The sequence below is a fragment of the Euprymna scolopes genome, chromosome 24, assembly GCF_053919585.1.
Source record: "Euprymna scolopes isolate OS-2025 chromosome 24, ASM5391958v1, whole genome shotgun sequence".
Lineage (NCBI taxonomy): Eukaryota > Metazoa > Mollusca > Cephalopoda > Sepiida > Sepiolidae > Euprymna > Euprymna scolopes.
Window position 1 is genome coordinate 95,368,362 of NC_136505.1, and position 12,706 is coordinate 95,381,067.

Below are 12,706 nucleotides of genomic sequence, written 5' to 3' on the forward strand. Positions count from 1 at the left end.
ATAGCTCGATAGGTAAATATCCTAGAGCTAATTTAATATTTAGTAATGTGATTGATAATTTAAAAATCAAATTATAATTAAATTAAAAATCCGTTTCATAAGAAGGAACAACAACAAAATCAATTATTTGTACGATCGTTTCGGAAAACAGTGTTTTTATTGTGGTAGACATCAAGTTACGGACAATAATTATTACATAAAGTTTTTTAACAAACAAGGTTTCCTCGTCAACAAATATTGTGAAGGGTTTTTATTAAATGTAAAAAGCACCGTAAATAAGCCTAGCATTAAAGTAAGGCAGATGTATCTGGAAAAAATTAAAATAAAGGTATGGATTTAAACTTGATAAGAAAATTAATATGGGTTAGAGATAGAAATAAATAGAGTAAAATATAAATTTGGTTTAAGTACCATATTATACATACATACATACATACATACATACACACATACACAAATATATACATGCATATATATGAAAAAATAGACACATATATATATCTATCTAATCCGTATGAATAATTCTGTGTGCCTGTGTGCACGTCTTTTCTAATGCGGAGATCTGTATTATACACTGTGATTATAACCTAATTGCAATAAACTTTCGCAGACAAGCATTATCAAGATGAACTATGCTGGAGAATATGAATAACGAATGATGTTTGAAAATTGCCTCGAGCTAAAGCTGATATTAATTATATAAGCCGTATATACACACACACACACATGGCTGCATACATATGTACATATAGATATAGACACATACCCTTTTCTGTATATAGCATTATTAAGAAATACTCATTGCAAGCAATATACACATAATGATTGCGATCTCTCCTTAAAAGCCTTACGAGGTTACTATTGAGCACGTTTATTATTAGTGTTGCTTTACTTTAAACTCTATTGATATATTGCCCGTTGGTATAAGCAATACATACACCCCCCCACACACATATATATATATTTAAATTCGACCGTCTTGGATTTTATCATTTTTGGATTTTTACCCTTCACCGGACTATCCATTCATGTGAAATCTTTTTATTATTTTTCTTTTGCCTCTTGTTCCCCTTACCTCACCCTTTTTTTTAACCAAGTAAGATCTGTGACTTACTTGTAGTTTCATTAAATACTTTTATATGCAAAATCCGATCCTGCACTTTGCTAATTCCTGTCCTCTGATGAAAAGGAGAGTATTTCTTCGAAACTCCGCGGATTAAGGACGATCCACTTATCTTGTGCATCCTTTTTTAAAATTAAATATGTTTTTAACTCTTTTTCAAGATGTCTTTTAACATGTTTTATTAATCATGTGTTCATATATATATATATATATATATATATATATATATATATATATATATATATATATATATATATAAGAGCAAACAGTTAATAAAACATGTTTCAAAATATATTTTATCTGAAAAGGAAACACTAGATAAGAGTTAAAAGCATATTTAATCTGAAAAGGAAACACTTAATAAATGGATAGTCCTTAATCCGCGGAGTTTCAAAGAAATACTTTCCTTCTCACCAGAGGGTAGGAATTAGCAAAATGCGGGATCGGATTTTGCATACAAAAGTATTTGATGAAACTACAAGTAAGTCAAAGTCTTACATGTTAACAAAAAGTGAAGTAGAGGGGATAGGACGAAGAAAAAAGTGATTACACGTGAATGGATAGTCTGGTGAAAGGTAAATACCATTATATATATAATATTTTTTTGCAATAATAATTAAATACCTACAGACACTAGTGTTTCATCCTGCAGCATGTTACTATTAACACCAGTCAAGAGATTCGAACCCGACAACACGAACTAGCTCTGTTTCGAATGGGAAAGGCCGTATCTAATCGGCTACAATTAACCGCGGGAAATGTCGTAGAATTTAAACATTTTAATTATATATATATATATATATATATGTATATATATATATATATATATATATATATATATATATAAAGCTGGATGTGTGTGTGTGCGTGTGCGCGCGTGTGTGTGTGTGTGTCTGGTAACGAATATGCTCCTATATGGTTGACTATTTAAAAAAAAAAACTAATTACATATAATGTTAGAAGATGTATCGAGACACAGGAATGGGTATGTTTGATCATGCAGAACAGTGGTTCATTAAAATTGTGGGGTCGGCGTTCGCGCCTGGTCCACAAAGTATGGAAATAAAAAATGTTAAAATTAAAAAAAAAAAACGTTTACAAGTGTTTTTGATATAGATGTACATAAGAATACTTTCATAAGTATGTTTTAACTTAAATAGGGATGGTATAATAAAATTGTGGGGTCTGCGTTCGCGCCTGGCCTCCATAGAATCGAAATAGGCACAAACTGTAATAAAGACTTTTCATATCTATCTGCGTAAGTATCCTTTGATAATTATGTTTCAGTTTGAAGAAATATGGTATAATAAAATTATGGGGTGTTCGTTCGCGCCTGACCTCCATAGAATAGAAATATGTCACAAAGTTTAACAATATTTTTTAATATAGATCCACAGAATATTGTGACAAGTGTTTCAGTGTGAACAGGTATGGTATAATAAATTATGGGGTTTATCTATTTTATTTTTGCTTTAATAATACTTTGCTTTGGTTTTGATACCCCCAAATTCGAAGCTATCTCTTTACAACCTTTCCTTTTCATAACTTATCATACTTTAATAAATCAGAGCCTATTTTTTGTAGGCTGCTCTTGAACCCAGTCAACGACGGATACTTTTGCTAGTATATATATATATATATATATATATATATATATATATATATATATATATATATATCGTAGAAAAGAGGCTCGGGTTTCGAATCCCGAGTTCGGATATGTCTTACTGATGAGTCCAAATTAGAGCGAAAGTTGAGTCTTGCCCTTCCGGTTTGTTGGCTGTCATGGCTCTTGTGAGCCGCGACCTTGTTTGACTGGAAATAATTATATAGTCTTTCACATTCTGAAAATTCTCTTACTAATTGCTCACCAAGTTAACATTGTTGGGTGGCATCGTCCTAGCGAGTATAAAATTCCTACTTCTAAGACATCGACTTGGGTTATAGCTGGTTGGATGACCACGTCCATTGTTCGAGACGACGTAGGTCCATTCCACATTCCGATATCGCCGCGGTTTGTTTGATCTGTATCGGTTAATAAACTTTCTAGTGTGTGTGGCGCGTTTGCTCAAGTGGCAGAGTGCTCGCGTCGCATGCAAGAGGCTCGCGTTTCGAATCTCGTGTTTGGATATGTCTAACTGACGATCCCAAATGAGGGCGAAACTCTAGTTTTGGATTACCGGTTTTCTGGCTGTCACGACTGAGCCGCGACGTTGTTTGATTGTGGAAATTATTTTATAAACTCTCACATTCTGAATATATATATATATATATATATATGTTTATATATATGCATATATATATAATATATTTCCTCAAAACCTTAGTCGTTGGTAGAGGGGAGACTAAAACTTGATACTATGGATTCAAATGATCTGAAATATTAGCAAGAGGAGACTTGATTCCAAATATTTCTCAGATGTCATATCTCCCCTATTTTGGAAATAAGCTACGATTATGAAGATCTCTAGTATTAAATAATCTTTATACGCTATGAAATTTACTTTATGTATGAAAACCAAAAAAGAGGGGAGATATAACATGTGAAAAATATTTGGAATCAAGTCTCCCCTTGCTATTATTTAATATCATTTGAAACGATAGCGCCAAGTTTTAGTCTCCCCTTTATCAAGACCAGAGGTTTTGGGAAAATATCAGATATTTTGTCATTCATATGCAAAACTAGGAAAACAAATGACTATGATTGAAATATTGATTAAGGTGCTGTATCTGTCTGTCCACAAAAATCTTTTCAAATCACCACTACTTAGATTTTCGATGGTGCTGAAAACGAAAACAACGGTAGCAAGTAACGAAAAATTTTAATGATAAAATTATAGTTATAAAAAGTGGGGGATCACTTTTCTATATCAATTTAACGTAAAATGAGCTCCCCCTTATGGCCACATTGGCCAAGAAGTGAGTGTTTATTTTACGTAAAATTTGTATAGAAAAATGATTCCTCACTTGTTTAATAAGGTGAGACCTTAAGGGCAAGTGTCTCATTATACTGTATAACGTGAGAGACTTGTATATATGATGTATGTATTGACGTGTAATTATATTTGATCGTCTAGATATGAATGTGCCTAATGATTGTCTACTGATTGTTTAAAACAGAACATATAATAACCATAACATTATATATAATATAACAGTCTCTGGTGCTTTACATCGGCCAATAGGGAAACATACCTTGTATCTTGATTTGACGAATCCCCAGAAAAACTGCAACCGAAGATTCATACGATCAGAAGCCTTGGTGTATGTACAGCAGCTTTATTTAAGATATTTCTCTTATTCAAAAGCAGCAGCACTGGTTCTAGAATTTAAGTAACATTTTCCCCTACTCAGGGCCATTACGGTCTGCGACCGCATTTTTTTTCTTTTCTACCGACTGTGTTTGTTTACTCTGACTTCTAACTCTTGACTAACTCATACTTATATTTTTAATCTCGTTACGTCATTTTGTTTATGTTCTAACATTCTTTTTCACCAAGTTAAAATTTTTGTTTGTGCTATCAGTTGTTGTGTAAGTTTCTACCGTTTCATAAATACAAATGTTTTGTTTCTAAAACATTCTTGATATTTGGCAAAGTGTTATATACCATTAGAAAGCACGATAATGGTCATCGTTTTTTGCTAGTATGATTTTTTTCTTGTTTTTCAGAAACGTCAAATCGATTGTCAAGTAGATGAAAAATCACATTGTCGACATCTTCTTTTCCCCTTTAATCAAGTGAAGTGACCAAGGATACTTGTGCCGTATATGGAGAAAATGCTATAGCTGAGAGTACTGTTCGAAATTGGTATAACATAGAGGGGGTTGTATATATGATATGTTTATTGACGTGTATATATATATATATATATATATATATATATACGCATCGATATAGTTGATCGTCTAGATTTGAATGTGCTTGTAAATAATCTAATAATTGTTTAAACCGGACGTATAATAATTATAACATTAAAGGGGAAAACATACCTTATCTAGCTTGGGCTGATCTTGATTTGATGAATCCCCAGAAAAGCTGCAAACAAAGATTCGTACGACCCGAAGCCTTGGTGGTCGTATTTACAGTAGCTTTATTTAAGATGTTTTCCAATTCAAAAGCTGCAACGCTGGTCCTAGAATTTTTCATTCGACATTTTCCCTTACTATGAACCATTACGGTCCGCGACCGTATTTCTTTCATCGACTACCGACTGGATCTGCTAACTCTGACTCCCAACCCTTGACTAACTGATACTTATAGTTTTAGTCTCGTTACTTCATTTTCTTTATGTTCTAAGATTTTTTTTTACTAAGTTTACATTTTTGCTTTTATTATGAAAATTAACATTCCTTTCTATAAAAGCATTTAAGTATAAATAATTTTGTCTGTAAATATTTATTTTGCTACGATAACATTATTTATGGCATTTTTTCCAATTCTAATCTAAAAAATCCATTTCTAATCTGAATGATTTCAAAATTGGTGCAGTTTTTTTTACCTTATTTGGAAAAATGCCGACTTTTTTCTCGTGAAGAGAATCATTTAACTTCGAAACGCCATGGCCCAAAGAGGTTTCTCTCTTATTCCCCTTTTTGTAATCCTTATATATATATATATATATATATATATATATATATATATATATATATATATGTGTGTGTGTGTGTGTGTGTGTGTGTGTATGTGTGTTTAGTAGGATAGAAGGGCCGATAATAAACGCAATGGTTCTAGGTTCAATCCCCGACTAGGAAAAGGTGCTAGTCTAGCGGCGATAGTAAGTTGTTATACAACGAAACAGTACTTCATATATATATAATTATTTTTACTATAATAATTAAATACCTACAGACACTAATGTTTCATCCTTCTTTTGAGAATCTTCAGTGCAGGGTCTCAGAATTAACACCAGTCGATAGATTCGAACCCGGCAACACGAGCCATCTCTGGCTCGATTAGCAAAGACCGTATCTAATCGGCTACCATTAACCGCGAGAAATAACAACGAATTTAAACATTTTGTTTTCAAAAGTTTTTAACGTCAGTCACAGTGATCTTATCGTTATACGATGATCTATGATATATATATATATATATATATATATATATATAAGTAGTAGCGTGTGCGTCTCTGTCTGTACAACTCCCAATGACCAAAGAAATCTAAAGTTCATATGTGTTTACGACTCTTCTGGTCAAGAAATATTAAAGCTCATAATAGGATACTTCTGTCAAAGGAGACATTACATTTTATACGTAATTTCAATATATAACATTCTTCAAACCACATCTACATTGATTGAGTTACGGTCATTAGCATATCACATTAAATTAAATCTATTTAAATAGTTAGTTCGATGATATTACTTATTGGACATAATATCTTCGTTTCAACTGGACTAATTAAAAAAAATATTTAGTTTATTTAAATTTCATTTTATATTTGATTTCACTTATTTTATCTGAAATTTGAAACCGTTTTATTGTCAAAACAGAAAACAAAGGGGAAATAACTGTGATAGTTTAATAGAAAATTTGTTTTAAAAGGAGCACGTTATTAAATATTTTCTGTAATAGATTTGTTTTCATTTCGAAATATTCTTCTAAGCTGAATTATTATTTTAATTTTTATTCGGAGGAATTTTTTTTTCGTTTATCCTTACTTTTTAAGTCACCTTTTTTATTTTTTAGAGAAAAATAATTAAAACTAATGACTTACTATTTACTTGCATCCTCAGGAGGACAGAGTTAGTTAGATAATTTTCCATGTGAGCAAAATCCATCATCCCATATATTATCTGCTCCATTTTTTTGTTTATAAAATTTTATCGTTGTTGCCCAGGATTTATTATAATAGCTATACCATAGCAAGTGTGTTTAATTGCCTGCGAAACAGATGTTGTTTACAATTTATTTAATATCTTAAATTAAAAATGGTCAATTTTTATGACATGACCCAGCGTCGTTTACACCATAACAAAAATTAAGACCTGCATTTTTGTAAATAATTTGAAAGAAGAAATTTCTATATAAATTATACGTAAAATGAGCAACTACTTTTTGGCCACAAAGCGTTCAACCAGACATGTCATCTCTAGCACTGTTTACAGTTTGGCGATCTCTCTCTCTCTCTCTCTCTCTCTCTCTCTCTATATATATATATATATATATATATATATATATGTGTGTGTGTGTGTGTGTACACCCCATCTATCTATATATCTTTATATATCTATCTATCTATCTATCTATCTATCTATATATATATATATATATATATATATATATATATATATACATATATATTAACTGTCGCGCAGAAGTTATCGTGTCCATTGTACTGCAGCCAGATCTAAAACCACATTGATTCTCTGGGATGATAAAGAGATAAATTCATTTCAGCAAATTATTCAACAACATTTTTGTGAAAACCTTTCCCGCTGCTTCAAGCAAGCTAATGCCTCTATAATCACCACACTCAGATTTTGATCCCTTGCCTTTATAGATTGGAATCAATATTGCATAAATCCAATCTTGAGGCATAGCATTACCATGCCAAACAGCGGGGATGAGTGTATGGACTGCGCTGACAAAGCAATAATTCAACAGGTTATCCTTTCAAGTCCGGGGGCTTTTCCCTTATTAATCTCTGTTATTGTGTTTTTGGTCTCATCAATGCTGGGGTCAGTCATCATCCCATCAGTGACCTCCTTTTGAGGGAGATTATCAATAACTATATCATTTACTTCAGAGGGATTATCACAAAGACTCTCATCGTTTCATAACACCTCTGAACATTGATAAAAAAGACAGAAATATCTTTGAAATGTACAGGTTTCAATTTTAGAGGCTATGGCCCAAAAGCCTTTCTGATTTTATAATACATATTTTTAAAAAAATTTTGCGGTCGTGATATGTCTGGACATCTGCTGACAAATTGGCTCATCGCTAACCCTAACCGCTTGTTCTTCATTCTGTGTGTTTCACGCCGTATTTTTAATTTTGCTTCTTTATACGGGTTTTTACTGCAGTTATTTTAGTTAATCCATTAGTACAACAACATATCTCGTGAGCCTTTTACTTCTCTTCCCCCCAAATTGGCGATTGTAGAATCATTATAATCAAACCAATCCGTATGTTTTTTTTTCTTAAAGTCAATAAGTGAAGCTCGTTGGCTATAGACTTGTGACTTGTATCGTTCCCAAGTTCCGTCGATATTAATAAATGAGCTCCTAAGATTTTCACCCGTTTCCTAATCTTGTAATTTGGAGACATCGATACGTTTAGGCACTTTTGGTTCTGACCATTTCCCTTACACATAACTTCAGTTTAACACAAACAATATTGTGATCAGTGTCACAGTCTGCACCCCTTATAATTCTTACAGTACACATATCCTGAAGATCATGAATATGACCGTGTATTGATCTAGGGTGTATCCAAGAATCTTGAGAATTGCTTTTTGTTGGTAGAAAGTGTTACATACTGCAAGATTATGATCAGTACACAACTGCAAAAGAAACATTCCATTACCATTTGCCTTATCAAGACCATATTTTCCTAAGACACCATAGATGTTATGATCACTTCCAAACCGTGCATTAAAGTCTCCAAGCAACAAAATCTTATTTGCTTTTGGTATCTCTTTGATACAAGTCCCTAGATCTTAATAAAACCCCAGTTTGACATTCTGCCTACTATTAAAACTAGAGGCATCACTGAAATGTCATATATATATATATATATATATATATATATATATATATATATATATATATATATATATATATATATATATATGTTTACCGTGGTTGGGTACAGTAAGTGAGAAATTCGCCAAAGAAATAAGCTCAACGGTGCAAGGATTTTATTTTGCTTCAAATGTACGTGTTGTGCTCTATTCAAGAACTTTAATGCCATCCTCTCGAAACAAAGGTTCTTCCACCCATAATAATAATAATAATAATAATAATAATAATAATAATAATAATAATAATAATGTAATTTACAATTCTGAAAGTAGTTGTGGTGCCAACTACGTTGTCGAACGTCATTAGGATTTGATGGAAAAGTCCAACAGGATGTACCTAGCAAAACCAGAAATGGGACATACTGATTAACAGACGAATTTGCCAACACATACGGGTCTTTAATAACTGACCATCTCACTAAAACCCCGTCATTTGCAGCAAAAGTTCAGCACAAACTCATTTCAATTCTGAGTCGGGCTCACTCAATATTCCATTTAAAGATCTTGGAGACCGTTCAGGTTCGGTTGTAAAAGCCTTCTCTCGAAAAAAAAACAGCTGGAATGTCTCTTAGGTTTGAGCGTGATTACTCTCCCAGGATCTTCGAGAAAAATATTACAACATTGCCTTATTTAATCACTAACCGCCCCCTTTTTTTCACGCATAAGAAACGCAACGTAGTTGTATTTTAAATGTGCCTATCTTCGATTTCTCCTTTTAAAAACCATCGATACAGCTTTGAGAAAGCGATGGCTAAACCGGTCAACTGACTCCCTCCTTTATCTTTCTTTCCTGTTATTCGTCCCTTTTCTCTCTCTTTATATATATATATATATATATATATATATATATATATATATATATATATATATATATATATATATATATATATATATCCTCAAAACCTTAGGCGTTGGGAGACTAAAACTTGATGCTATGGATTCAAATGATCTGAAATAATAGCAAGAGGAGACTTGATTCTAAATATTTCTCAGATGTCATATCTCCCCTATTTTGGAAATAAGCTACGATTATGAAGATCTCTAGTATTAAATAATCTTTATACACTGTGGAATTTACTTTATGTATGAAAACACAATATATATATATATATATATATATATATATATATAAATTATAATTACATTTACCAAAATGATTTCTTGAAGTTTTACATTTAGATTTTACCGTTACTGGGTTTTTTATCTTCCACCAGACTATCCATTCATGTATAATCACCTTTTTCTTCACCATATTCCCTTTGCTTCACTTTTTTTTTGTTTTCAAGTAAGATCTTTGACTTACTTGTTGTTTCATCAAATACTTCTGCATGCAAAATCCGATCCCGCATTTTGCTAATTCCTACCCTCTGACGAGAAGGAAAGTAGTTCTTCGAAACTCCGCGGATTAAGGACTATCCACTTATCTAGTGTTTCTTTTTCAGATTAAATATGTTTTTAACCCATTTCAAAGTGTTTTTTAACATATTTTATTAACTGTTTGCTCATATATATATATATATATATATATATATATATATATATATATATATATATATATATATATATATAAGCCATTATTATGACAAATTCTTTCGAAATATAAAATATTATATTTCCTTACAACATTTTATGCGGATAGTAATAATTACACCCACACATATATTTTACACACATATATATATACATAAAGAATAAATGTATATTATATAGATAAACAATATATATATATATATATATATATATATATATATATTATCATTTTATTATATACAATTTTAAAATGAAAATGTCAAGTGCTATGCTTTTACTTAAGCCAGATAAAAAATGTATTTTTGCATGCGCTTTTGTCATATCAAATTACTGGAGGCATTTGCGTGTCTAATACTAACATATGAAAAGAAACTAGAAATTAAAATAGATTTTGAAAATGACAACTACAAACCGGGGGTGGGAGTGGGGAGAAAATAATACAAAGAGAAAACATCTCCCTGTAAGCAAAAGAGAAAGCATTAATGCTGTTAGTGTCATCCATTCAATATATTTTCAGCAACCACAATTTATTTATTTAATGTCAAAAGTCCACGAATGCTTCTAGGATACTGATTTAAAGGTTATGAGGGGTTTCTGAGGCATGAAAACGGCGTTATTTTTTGTATTTAATATTTTATTTTTTTATTTTTCATTTTTATTTATTATTATTCTTTTTTTATTTTATTTTTCATTTTTAGGAACATTGTTTTCATGCTTCACAAACACCCATAAACTTTAAATCTATAAATATTTATATATGTATATTGTTACACCCCCATATATATATATATATATATATATATATATATATATATATATATATTTATATATAGTGGGGATGGTAATTAATAAAAACTGAAGAAAGTGCTCAATACTGTTGTAGAGCAAATATGCGTTTTATTTTTTATTACCGTATCTTTCTGTTAAGTCACATTATTGTTTCGGCTACCCGACCGTGTTTTTTAGCGTCCTCAGACTTTTACAGAAATGTTCGCTATTTCGCTTTCATCCCAAAATAGCGAACATTTCTGTAGAAGTCTGAGAACGTATAACTTAACAGAAAGATACGGTAATAAAAAATAAAACGTTTATATATATATATATATATATATATATATGTATATATATATATATATGTGTGTGTGTGTGCGCGCGTGTGTGTTTGTGTGTGTATGTGTGTGTGTGAGTAAATTATTTTAAGGGATACAGAGAAAGAAAATAAGAGTTGAAACAAATAAAGGATATGAGATTTTGTATCCGAATAAGATGATGTCATTGGATGTCAAATAGCTTAAGGAAATCGACATAGAAGGTATATTCTAATTCTTTTTGATATAACATCCAGAGTAAGTTGTAATAATTCTTTGGGAATGGAGAATTATAGATTTATTCCGCCTAATTTTTTGGTGGTGCAACATCCATTGAAAATATCCGTTGAAAAACGTTGTCTTTTTTAAAGTAAAATCCAATCGTTTAAAATAAATATATATAGTATTGAAGCTACACAGAATTTTCCGCGTTTCAACTTCGAAATGATTCGTCACGCTATGGCATGGAATCCATTAACTTTTTCATACATTTGAAAATAGGTTTAAAGATATTCATTTATAATACACTGATACATAAATATATATGTAAATATATACATATATATATATATACATATATATATATACGGTATATACATATATAAACAAATGTGTGTGCTTTGTGGTTGTTCGACAAATTGGGGAGGATTGTGAAGGAAAAGGGGTCTAACTATAAAGGTACACGGAATATGGGAGTATGAAGTGTGTGGAAGCGTGAAATGTGAAAAGAGACTTGATTTGTGTCAAAGGTTTTTAGAATAAAAAAATTGTAACGATATATATATATATTTATATATATTTATATCTTTATATGACGGCAGATCTTGAACAAAGAACAGACGTAACATCTTATCTAGAAAAACTATACAAATGAAAAATGAAATATATATATATATATGCATCTCTCTCTCTCTTTCTCTCTCTCTCTCTCTATATATATATATACATAAGTATATATATGTATGAATATATAGATATGCACATATATATATATATATATATATATACACATTAATTTAATTCAATTGTAAAATTTTTACAGTAATAATTTGGGCTGCACCTTTAAGAACTTGGTTCTAATTATATATACATACATACATACATATATATATATATATATATATATATATATATATATATATATATATATATATATATATATATATATTGGGCATCGACTCTAGTCTTTATAATTAGCTGTCCACATTCAATTGAT